Below are 12,249 nucleotides of genomic sequence, written 5' to 3'. Positions count from 1 at the left end.
GATTCTGTTCCCACTGCCGCCCGTTGCTGGAAGCCAATGTTAAGACAGGTTGTTAATATTTATGGTGAACGAAAATTTCCCTGTTTTGCCCGTATAACTAAAGGTTACATTATGCACGAGAATGTGCGAAGTAGCAGTGCACATAACACTGTAGATCGTGCCGCTTGCTTTTCCTCGAGCCAAGTTTAGCACTCCGTGTGTTTCGTTACCTGAAGGCTTGCGGACACTATGTCGTAGATAAGAAAGCCTTATTAAAAAAATAAAAAACCTGCGTACGTCTTGCCCGCGCAAAATCCTACGCTGATGTCTTCCTTGGGTAGGCCTTGGTGTAGTTCTAAATCCTGCGCTTAATGCAGCTCCGCTACCATGAAACCTGAAGAAGTGCATAGCACGGGCAACCCAGCGATTCCCTTGGCCATCGCGCGCTTGCCGAGGCAGTGGCGCCCTCTCTTGGGTGGCGTGGGTATCACCGTGATGTTTCAGAAGCCTTTTTAGAGATGTTAAGTAAATTACTGCGATAAATTCTTGGTTATTTCTGTATTTTGTAGTATTTTAGACCTTGTTAGTTTTTTTTTGTTTTGTTTTTTGTTTACACTCGTTTTTTAGCATTGTTAGCTTGTTTAAGGCCTCTATTGACTGTATTGACCACTGCGTGACCATGCGACATGAGAAAGTGGATGGTCGACAAGCCGGGCCCCTAAAGTGCTACGCACTTCAAAAGCATAGACCCATTCCCTCCGTGAAGATGATCGGACAGCGACGCTGTTCCGGTCACGGTCGAAGTTCGTGCCAACGTTCCTCGTAAGCAGCTTGCTCCTCGGTGGTGCGCGACGGTGCGGACTACACGATGTACACCCATCTCAGGCGAGCTTATACGATTGGCAATCGAGATCGCGTGATGTGAAACCGCCCCTAGATTTGCAGTGCGCGCGCTTACACGTAAGTGCTCAAAGTGAGATCACGTAACCTGCCGACTCAGCCAATCACGTTTCAGAGAACGCCTACTACTACTACTACTGCTACTACTACTACTACTACTACTACTACTACTACTACTACTACTACTACTACTACTACTACTACTACTACTGCTACTACTACTATATACTACTACTACTACTACTACCACTACTACTACTACTACTGCTGCCGCTACTACTACTACCACCACTACTACTACCACTACTACTACTACTACTACTACTACTACTACTACTACTACTACTACTACTACTACTACTACTACTACCACACTACTACTACACATGTCAGGCAAAGGCAGCAAAAAAATTACTCTTGCATTTTACAAGTCAAAACCGCTATATACGACCTGACCATTATGTACGCCGCAGTGGGATACACTGACTTAATTTTTCTGTAATATTTACCTGCTTCAACGCAAATAAATGTATTTTTGCATTTCACCTTTACATTAATCCCATCGCATCTCTTCCGCAGATGAACGCCTAGGCGCGGCTTGCATTGTGCGGTGGCAGCGCCTCGTCTTCGGTTCGGATGAACACAAACTTTGTTAACCTGCTAAACCGTCAACTTCGCAGTAGTTAAGCTGGCGAGACAACCCATAGCACTACTTCGGACTAAATTCACTGTGGACTTACACTGACCGACCAAACGAACGACTGAGTGAGCGAACTAACGAACAAAAGCAATCAGGCAACCACGACGATGCTTTTGCACAAAGAAGTGACGTTTCTCCGATTCAAAAGAAGTCATGCAGCAGATGCCGTGTGCAAAAGCAGCTGACTAAAGACGTACTTGCTGATTCTCAAAGTGTTATTGCCTGCCTTTCTCATATCTCCTCTCTCTCTCTCCAATAGTGTTAACCGTTACATTAGTGTTGTTTTTATTAGTTTTCTTTTTTCGATTGCTATGATGATGCTGTGCGTTCGCAATGAGCATTACAGTTGGAACTATCCTACCGTACATCTCAGAATAAAATTGCTTTTCTTAAACTATACTGTGCTGTATACTACTCATAAGACTACTCATAAATGATCAACGGAGGAACATTCATTTCATTTAGCCGTGACTAGAAGTACGTCGTGGTAACTTTCAAGACAAATGATGCGTCATAACAGAAATAAAAAGAAGAAATAAAAAAGGAAAGCTTTCAGAAAATTCAAAAAATATCTACTCGCGAACTCCAGCAAAACATGGCAACGTAGTTTTGCTAGCTACATATGAAATCAGAGGTAAAATCCAAGACTAAAATATGCAGAAAGGAGAGCGCATTAAGACACCGTATACGGCAGGTTCTCGTCGTGGCATCCATGCGTTCCAATGCGCGCCGCCTTCGTTTCTTTGCTCTGTACGATTCTCCGATTAATAAAACGAAAACTGGCCGAAAAGAAAAGCGGGCAGTGAGGAGGGGGTAGGGAAGGGGGGATGCGTAAGAGTAGAATTTAGGAGGAGGAGCAGATCGTGCGCGCATGCGTTCGTCGATATGAAATTGAAGCTTGGCCGCATATTCCCAAGCGATACAACATACGCCTTATACTCCCCTGTTCAGTTTCTACTTTGCATTCAGGTAGCTCTTCGGATCGTAACTTTCAGAATCTGCGCCTCATTTTACACACGCTCCGGACGTGGGTGCGCGGCGTGGGTGCACGTGTCTTTGCCAAATAAGCCGAGTGCCTTATGCGATTTGAGAGTTTACCGGAGCGACGAATTCGAGTTCATCTATTCCGAGTGAACGTTTTCATCGTATATATAAGGAATGAGCGAAAAGGAACGGCATTCTTCGAAGGGTACGACATTTTGAAAACGTGGCATTTATACGCGCGTATCTTTTTAGGGATTCGGCTGCGTAAGACAACGACCTCGCGCAACCCTTTCTTGGATTCGAAGGGGACCTAAATAGGTTCGGTGCGAGATGGGAAAAAGACGGTGGTGCGAGAGGGAGTTGTCTGAGTATAATATCCGTAGCGTCTCTGGAGCAAAACGCGCCTAATGAGGCGCGCTGAGTCCTCCTGAATCCGCATAGACGTGGCCCCTGCAGTGCATACCAGATTACAACGAGGTTGATGATGTATTCCTTTTGCGAGTCCTGCGAGGGTGGCACATATGCGACCGGGCCCGCAGCTCGTAATATGTTGAAAATTTATGCGCGGGAACCACAGATATTGCGAAACCTTGAAGGAAAAAGCGTGTGTCGAACTCAAGGTCGAACGACACTTCATTGTCGAACTTGAGTATCACGTTACTTTTGACTGACTTTTATTCCTGTCTTTTCTTTAACACTAAAGTGTTTTATGCCGGGGTCCACCACGGCTCCACTGACGTATTTCCGTCACAGATATGACGTTGTAAAATACAGACTAACAGAGGGCAAAGAAAAAAAAATTAGAAGATAAAGTTCTGTCACCGGGGGTCGAACTTACGATATCTCGCTCCGCAGCGCGCGTCGCGAAACGATTAGGCCACAGACGGCACGTTCTTCGCCATGCTAACGACGAGCTATTTATATACACCATTTGCCGGTGGTGGTCCTCAGAGATCGGTGGTACGTCAGCGTGTTTTCGTTATCACTAACGAGATGGCGCGAAGGGCTCGAAGAGCGGAAGAGCGCGCTTTAAAGATCGACGCTCCACGCGTCGCGATGAGTGCGCGCCTCTATACAGGGCGTGGTCGCTCGCGCGCGCGCTTATCTCTTGATGGCGGTGGTTTGTACTCTTGGGCCCTCACCGCAAGTTTGCGTTGAGAGCACGAAAATCGCCTCGCTCACTGCAGCGGCCGCTTTTGCGAAAGGAGCACGCTGCTCACACAGAAATAAGTTACAACTGTGACAGTTCGCGCTCATCCTCTGTGTATGTTCGTTCTGTGCGCCCTTTCTGCTTGAGCAGCGCGTTGCAAGTTTCGAGCTGCTTGCCGTTCTTCGCATGGCATTACAATTTGTTGCTATAGCATTCATTCTTTCGCCGTTGGGGCGAAAGAATGCCCAGCAAACGCTCACCTACATCTGTGAAAACACGTTTCACTTTCGTGTTATACCGATCCAATGACAGAGGGATCAGCCATGATTCTTCTTTTTTGTTGTTATTTGCGCTAACGCCGCCGTCTGGCGATGTCTCGCGAAATCGCAAAAATTTCTCGACTTGATGAGACATACAAGTCCTACACCTTCAAAATTTATCAGCGGACGAGTAGATGCTAACGTGACGGACGCGTCTCCCATCGCTTTCTCGCGCACTTTCCGCCGTCTTAACCATGAAGATATATGATATCAAACTTCATGATTTCAACCACTCCTCACAGCCATCATGGTGGCCAAGTCACAAACCTCTTTGTTCGCAAATTTTCTTTTCCCATGGCCATTCGCCTTCGCTAATCAAGTTCAAGTGTGTTATATCGTAACAAGTTGTTTATGAGCATTTAAAATGAAGCGTATCAGAAGCGCGAAAGAAAAGAAGATTAGCCTCTCTAATGACGTAACAGAAGGGGTAAAGTACAGGCTTCCTGTATCTCTCACATACCACGCGACATTTCTCGTTGAGGAGCCCCACACTGAGTGAGGAATATAACAAGAGCGCCTAAGTCTGGGTCAAACAAAGGCAGACACACGTACACAGTGCTATGTGCGCCTTTCTTTCTTTGTCCCTGCCTCTCGCGCTTTTCTTATATTGTTAACGTGAACTTTACCAACGTTCCCAAGTCTCCACCCTTCACTGAGTGAAGATTTTAGGCTACCGGGTTTACGGCACGTGCCGTCCGAGCTAACTGCTGTGCAGTGATGCTGCTCACGCATCACCCATCTCTGTTGTGTTATACTGAAATAAGTATAAAAAAGTGGAACGAAGCAAAGCTGCGCAACCTCAGCGCTATTAGCAGATTAAAGACGGCCGCCGCTGTGTGCCCATGCTTTCGCCTTCCCGCCTTCATGGTGCCTTGCACGAAGCTTTCAGTAAGAAAACAAGTCACGAAAGTTGAAGACGGCGAGTTGGAGAAGTGTATGTCTTGCATGAAGAAAAGAGGGCTAAGTACCAGCTGAGGCTCTCGGCAATGATAGATCTGATGGCAATCAATAGAGCCGAGTCTCATAGCGCCACGGTGGTAAATTGCACGTACGTGGCTGGGTCGATTGTGGAAAAATGAAGGAATAACTCTGCTCGACGCAGGACGTTAGAAAAAGAGAACACACAAAAGATAGACTTCCGCAGAATACCGGAATACTTTTCTCTGGTGCGCAGCTCGCGATGGTACGAGGGGGTGGGGAAGTAAGCCCGAAGAATTTAAAGACGCAGCACACATTGTTTGAGCGGCACCTAACTATAGAGACAGTCAGGAAGGCCAAAAGGGCCTCATTCATCAGTTGCGTCGTGTGGCCCACGTTCAGTGGAGTCCTAGAACAAGGAAGCCACAAGCCAAGATCGAGAGCAACCCGATTTTTACGGCCGCATAGAAGTTTTCACTCACTTTTGCAGTATTGCTGCATGGCAACGTAAATAAAAATTGTAGTGGTTTAGCTCGGCTATGCCAGGATATACGTAGCGTGAGCTAAGTTTCAGCTGATTATTCTATAACCCGCGCCACAGCCTCACCCCACTCAGGCGCCGCCGCTAAACTCAACGTTTCACGGATGGCACTACTTAGCGGCGTCAAGTCTTTCATGTGCCACAGTCTTTCACACACGTCGCACATGTATCCAAACGGATTGTTTACGAAGTCCGTCTCGAAGGTCCAAGTCGCATTGGCGCTTTCGCTAAGTTTCACCGTATAGTCAGTCGATCGGCGAGCCTTGGCATCATCGACGGCGTCTTGTCGTTGCTGCTGCAGAGATGGTCGGTCACGTCGCTCAGCCTCCTGGCGACGCCACTTTGCTAGACGTTCCTCCCTCTCCTCCAGTGTCTCCGGAGCACGTTTAGCCTTGCGCCGTTCGTTGTTCCTACGCTCAACCGCTAATTGCCAGGCAACTACTTCGGCATCCGATTAGTTAAGCTTCTCCGCTCTTCTGCGCCAGAGAGCTGCATTTGCGCTCTCCTCCTCCATGGCTATACCACACTGGCAAACGCCAGCCAGAGGCGCTATCAAGCGGCTCCAGCGCAGTGTCAGACGGCGACTGCATAGCGAAGGCGCACAGCTACGCGCGCGCCGTCTGCCACAGCTATGACGTCACTCCTCTGGAATGCGCAGACCGGCGCATCGCGCGCGGCGGCGGCGGAGTGCGCGGAGGTCGCGGCTCCGGTGCACCTGCTGTTTGACATCACTGCTCCTCGCGCATGCACAGCACAGCTCTTCTACGCGCACACGAATCCGCTCCGGCTCGGCCAGTGTAGCTAACGCTACAAATGTGAAATATATTCACATTTGTAGCGTTAGCTACACAGTTAATTGCCGTATCAAGTGGTGCCACCATTCATAGAGTTTCCTAAAATTAACTAGAGGGGACTCTGGTGCTGCGATCGTTCAGCTACCATGGGAATGATGGGTAGTACACAAATTTGCCTAGTCTTCGTGCTTGAGGCTTCAAACGTACTTGTGGCTTTGTTTATTCCCATGTTTTGGTTTTCTTTCGGATAAAAGAATGGATCGTTGTGAACTTCGTGACCAAATTTGAATTGCTGAGCCTAAAGAAGTTAAAGCGGCGAAGTGAAGCTGCTGACTTTTGCTGAACTTCGTTTTTCGACAAAGCGGATGCAGCCGACGCGGAGCCAAACGGAGCCGAAAGTACGAAGTTTAGACAAATTTGTGTACTACCCATCATTCCCATGCTGGCTGAAGCGTCATGCGTTGCAGCTCCCATAGACACTAGCGCCAGAGTTCCCTCTAGTAAGCATTGTAGGAAACTCTATGCCACCATTATTGCCTAAGCTTTGCACACAGAGGAAACGGCGATACCACCACCACATTTCCGTGGCGTATACAGTGAATGAGTATGGGGTTGTGGCTTCGACTCATCCGCGTTCGCCCTTTTGTCGTGTGAAATGCAGAAGAAAAAATCAAAGCGTCTACTGTTTGGAAAGGTGTAGCCGTCACCAAGCAATGATGACAACTCTTTCATTTATTTTCTATTTCAATAAAAAAAGCGTACTTAAATGTAGGGGAATGTAGGGGCGTGCTTAAACGTTGAATAAATTAACGTAGTACAAATTTAACCCATAACATTTCTCTACCCCCCACCTGATAGACTATGCTGCACCGCCTTCAATCGATTTATTAAATGCGAAGCATTTCTTAGCGAACCTCAGGCACTTTGGCCGTTTCCTTCTACGTATCTATCTATCTAGCCGCCTACGACTGGGCGCTCTCCTGGCAGTCTCCATAGGTTGTAATATACCAAAACTCGCATAGTAGAGGATCAGTGTATGAAGAACACGATTCACTCGTCATGACATGAATAACGCAAAATACCTGTCGCGTACGTCATGACACCCACACAACAGAGTTCATGTTATGCGGGTATGTGCCACAGGTGATACAGACACAGTTACCGCGAACGCGAGGAAAGTGATAATAATATGAATTGTAGGGGTTTTACGTCCCAAAACCAAGATATGATTATGAGAGACGCCGTAGTGGAGGGCTCCGGAAATTTTCACCATTGCTCCAGTGTTCTTCAACCAGAGTTCACCAGTGTTCTTTAACGTGCGCTGACATCGAACAGCACACGAGCCTTTATCATTTCGCCTCCATCGAAATGCAACCCATTAGTTAAGCTTCTCCGCTCTTCTGCGCCAGAGAGCTGCATTTGCGCTCTCCTCCTCCATGGCTATACCACACTGGTCGGATTGACACTAGCAGCCGAGCACCGTAACCCCTACACCACCGCGACGGTCGCTAGAAATTGAGGAAGCTAAGACAGAACACCCCTGGAATTTGCCCGACTACGATCCACTCGTCCACGCGGTCCACGTTGCGGACCACGTGGATTACGAAAAAACCGGAGTCAATGCATCCTACAATAACTCTGCCTAGAGGCCGGCCCATGCCCCTCATCATTACCGGTGACTTGAACGTCGATTTATCAAAACCCAACAACGTCTCCTTCTTACACTGCATGAAAGACGGCTTGGATGTGGAGAAGGCATCACACGACTTCGTTGCCATATCGAGGACAGGAGGCATCATAGATTCGTAAGAGGCATCCATGATTTCCACCAGCTCTACTATACCTTGCACTTCACTACACTTAGACCTCTCATAGCAGCAATCACGAACGGATCCGATAACAAGTCCTGTCCAGCTGCCGGTGCTCACTGATCACGGTGATAATGGCCTTGTTCAAGAACTGCCTAGAACCCCTTCCACACATGCACACGATTTCGTGAAACGTGCGTGCGTTGTCCGTCATAACGGACAATTACAAGCATAACAACCAACAACTGCAACTGTCACTGTAACGTACGTGCAATGCGCCTGCGCGTGCCAATCGGCTGGGAACGTATCAAGGAAAACATTTCTGAAAAAGGCTTAGTTGCGAGTAGCGCCTGTCCTGTACATCTGTGTTCCTTCTTTGTCCTGCTCGAATTCGTGCTATCCAGTATGGAGGAATTGAAGAACTACATATCAGTTTACCGCGTCTGGTGTTGATTAACGCCCATGTTTCTGTTGGCGTCGTTGCGCCACTGTAAACAGCTGGTTATATAACAGATGTGCGACTCATCAACATATGTGAGTGCGTATGCCATTTGCACATTTCTCTAGCGTCATTCGGTCACGTTTCGCTCAATGTGAAAAATTAAGCCACAATCACGTTCCCGCGCATGCTTCGCATAACATCGATTCCCACGGTACGTGGGATACGCCGAATTTTTTGCAGCCTGACATGTTTCGTCAAGCAACCACTCTCTGCTTATATTTCTAGGTCTGTAACAGTCACCGTGTGGAGGTGCACTAATGTCTTTGGGAATTATTTTTCATGACAGCTCACTTTTATCCCGCTTTCAATTCACCCCATTACATCGTTACCTAGATTCAATTCAGTCCACTTTTATTCTACTTTTACTAACATACACAAAAAAATGGAGGGATCTAAATTTCCACCTGGCGGACGATAAAGTACTGCTAAGATCATTTTTTGGCATACTGAAACAAGGCTTTTCATGTCATCTGCCGTACAGGTCGTTTCATCAGGCAACTGAGATTCAATGTTTTCTTCTACATACATTAAAACACCACCATCACGTCTGATTGTTCTGTTTACATAATATACATTGCAATTTGCAAGTTTGATGACGTCACTATCCGACGAGTACTGCGTCTCCGTTAACATTAACACCACATATAATACCTAAAAGCCTCCGCTACCAAAATAAACGTCTGACGAATAAGTTCTAAAACACGTATGCCTCTGCTGCGAAATCGCTTTCTTTCTCTCTCTCTCTTACTAAGCATGCGTGCCTGTGGTGCGTGTGAGTGTTTGAAAACCTCCGGCCGTCCTTTTGATATTAGTGGAGGAACCATTACTGTATACGTTGTAAATCCCTGTATCGTAGCAAAATGCAAGCGCGAACGCAACCTGATGTTGTTAAACCTGACGCAGCATCCGTGTCAGCGCCTTACAAAGGGTTGGAACAGCAACTAAGACCTGCGCTCTGTTTCTGCAGAACCAATTACTGCAGACTCGCGGATCTCACTTCGTAAGCTTCGGCCGCCTGGATGGCTTTCTCTAATTGGGGGCTTCTCACGGAGACCTTAACACTAAAAACGCTTATACCCCCAGACCTGGTAATAAATTAGAGCCGTTTTACGCTTCAAATATAGTGGAGCCTTCATTTTTTCTCATCATGTTCAAGTTTATACTTCCTTTGTTAAGAAATTTGCTGCTCCGTCCGCGTAGAGGTTTGCTGTCTTTCCGCACTCTAGGCAACCGCGCATGTTTTATAAAAATAATGATGGGGCGGTTCATCACTATGAATGAGTTGCCCTGTCGTCGAGCTGCTTAACTTAGGCCGTAATAAATTTCGTTCACCTCGCAATAAGAAGGCGTATGAATGGGGGAGCGAATGAATATGAGGAATTTTTCGTCCGTGAAATGAACCAAAATTAACTGCTGTGCAATTAATTTTCCTTTTTTCCAATATGAATAGCCGTCTGATCCAGGCACCGTCAACAAACTCTATAGAGAGAGCTATTGTTACCATACACAGCGATTCAAAGGCCTATTGTGGCCTTTTCACCGCGAGTATCGCTTTTTAAGCGATCTGATTGAGTGCGACAAAATAAACTGTGAAATTAGAGTACATGAATCTTGTTATGTACCCAAATTGTATGATGTTGTGATCGCGTGTTTTACGTTATGTGTAATTATTTGTCTTTTGTGTGCTTCGTTGGGTATTTCAAGCCATACAAAACATCAGACTTTCTACAGGGGCGACGGAAAGAAACGAGAACAGTGCGGCATCTGCTTTCTCTGCTGTCTCGCTTTTTTTTTTTTTCAAGCGATTTTAGCCTGGATGGTAAGAGAAAGCCACTAGAGTCATCGGCGATACAATCAAGGACCACTCTAGCATCCTTTTATTGCCACTAAGGTCAGATCGCGATGAAAACACCGCGCTGCGGTGTTCGCGTTTCTTTCCATCCCCCCTGAAGTGCACATGTGAACTGCCGGTCCCTGCCGGTGGCAAGTTATCTTTTCGTCCACTTTACTTTCTTCACATTTATATTTTAATTACTACGAATAACACCCCTTATACTTTTTGTGGGATTATTGTATGTTAGTTTTGATTAATATTGTGTTTAACAAGGAAAAACGAGCCCTTAAAAGTCACCTTCTTTCCTTTATGCATAGCGAGGGTCTCGTTCTGGCAGACTTGATGCCTTCAGGTAGTATGCGAGGGATTATTGGTCAGCCGACAGCTCGTAAAAAGATCACGTGCTACGTGACGCCAGCAGGCAGAAATATTGGCGGGCGGGGACGCAGGCCAGCTAGAGCACGCGGTTTGGCGCGATGCGCCGAAGGAGAAGAAACGTCCGCACTCAACGAGTACTCTCCACAAACTCTCTTATTTACACGTCGCCTGGGTAAAACAGGAATTACAGTTACTGTATATGCTACCTTTAGGTAGCAGAGTTGCGCATAGGTCTGGCTAGCAAGCACAGCTATGCGGCGAAGACGCGCTCCGTTTTTGCAGGCGACATGCCTACCGGGTCGCGCATTTCACAACTGTATGCTACAGAACGCAGGAGAGGGAGGGGAGACCATGGGGACACGCCCATGTCGTCTGCGCTGGCGTTCATTGGCTGCCGGTGCCGCGAACGCCATTTTCGCTTTGGTTGAAATTTTTTCGCACGGTTGCCACGGCAACGGCTGGCGCCTCGCAGTAAATGGCTGGTGAGGAGCAACTGAGAGCCGCTGTTACAGCTGTTAGGGTAGCCACGCTACCGCTGTGTGTGGTGTTTTGTGAATACGCTACCGGGTCACCGATGGGCAAGTCTGGCGTGTCGAAGACCGGTGATTAACTTTACTGCGAATGACTAGTGTCAATCCAGTTCGCTGCAGCGGCGCGATCGAGAAATGCAAGAATTGACCCTAGCGTGAGCTTCTCCGCAACGCATGGTTGCTAGCGGCGTTTGGAAGACGGATGCGCAACTCTGCTACCTAAAGGTAGCATATTGTGCGCGAGGACATACCGTGGCGCCACCATGCGGAGGCATCCCTGTGACGTGCAAGGTTGGATTGCTAAGCCAGCCCTCTCCCGCACAGCCCGCAACTGCTTTCGCGTCTCTCTTTTTTGTTATTCTTGTTGCACTTCGACGAAATCAGTAAAATACTGCGGCGGCTTCGTCACTGATTGTACGAAATGCTAAATAACCGCTCCGAAAAAATGTTACGCTCCCCATAATGCCTTAGACAACGCCCCGACTGCCGACGTGGTCTGCTACGGCCACCTAATTGGAGGCCACGGTGGCCGAGCGCGCTGCTTTTGTATAAGGTGATGAACCATTCTGTGTCGAATTGAAGCACCAATTGAGCTTTAGCGCGTGCTTGCGGCAAATGCACATACTTTTGCTTCGAGAAATGCGCGCAACCGTGCAGCTTCATTCATTGTAGGTTTGCATCTAAAAGCCGGCCGTGGTTGACACGACAAGCATGCGCGAATTTACATTCCATTTAGCACACATATCTTTATGAAGCACGGCGCAAGCGGATTCTCCGTTTTGTGGGAAGCAACCAAGCATGCTTAGAGCTGCATGCAGCCGCAACCTTTCTGATATGACTGGAGGCAAACGCAAGAGAGCCATACGCACACGCGTGCCTCATTCGGAGTTGTAGCTAGATAACATGAACAC

Source organism: Rhipicephalus sanguineus, chromosome 3, assembly GCF_013339695.2.
Source record: "Rhipicephalus sanguineus isolate Rsan-2018 chromosome 3, BIME_Rsan_1.4, whole genome shotgun sequence".
NCBI lineage: Eukaryota > Metazoa > Arthropoda > Arachnida > Ixodida > Ixodidae > Rhipicephalus > Rhipicephalus sanguineus.
Note: the sequence above shows the minus strand (reverse complement) of the source record.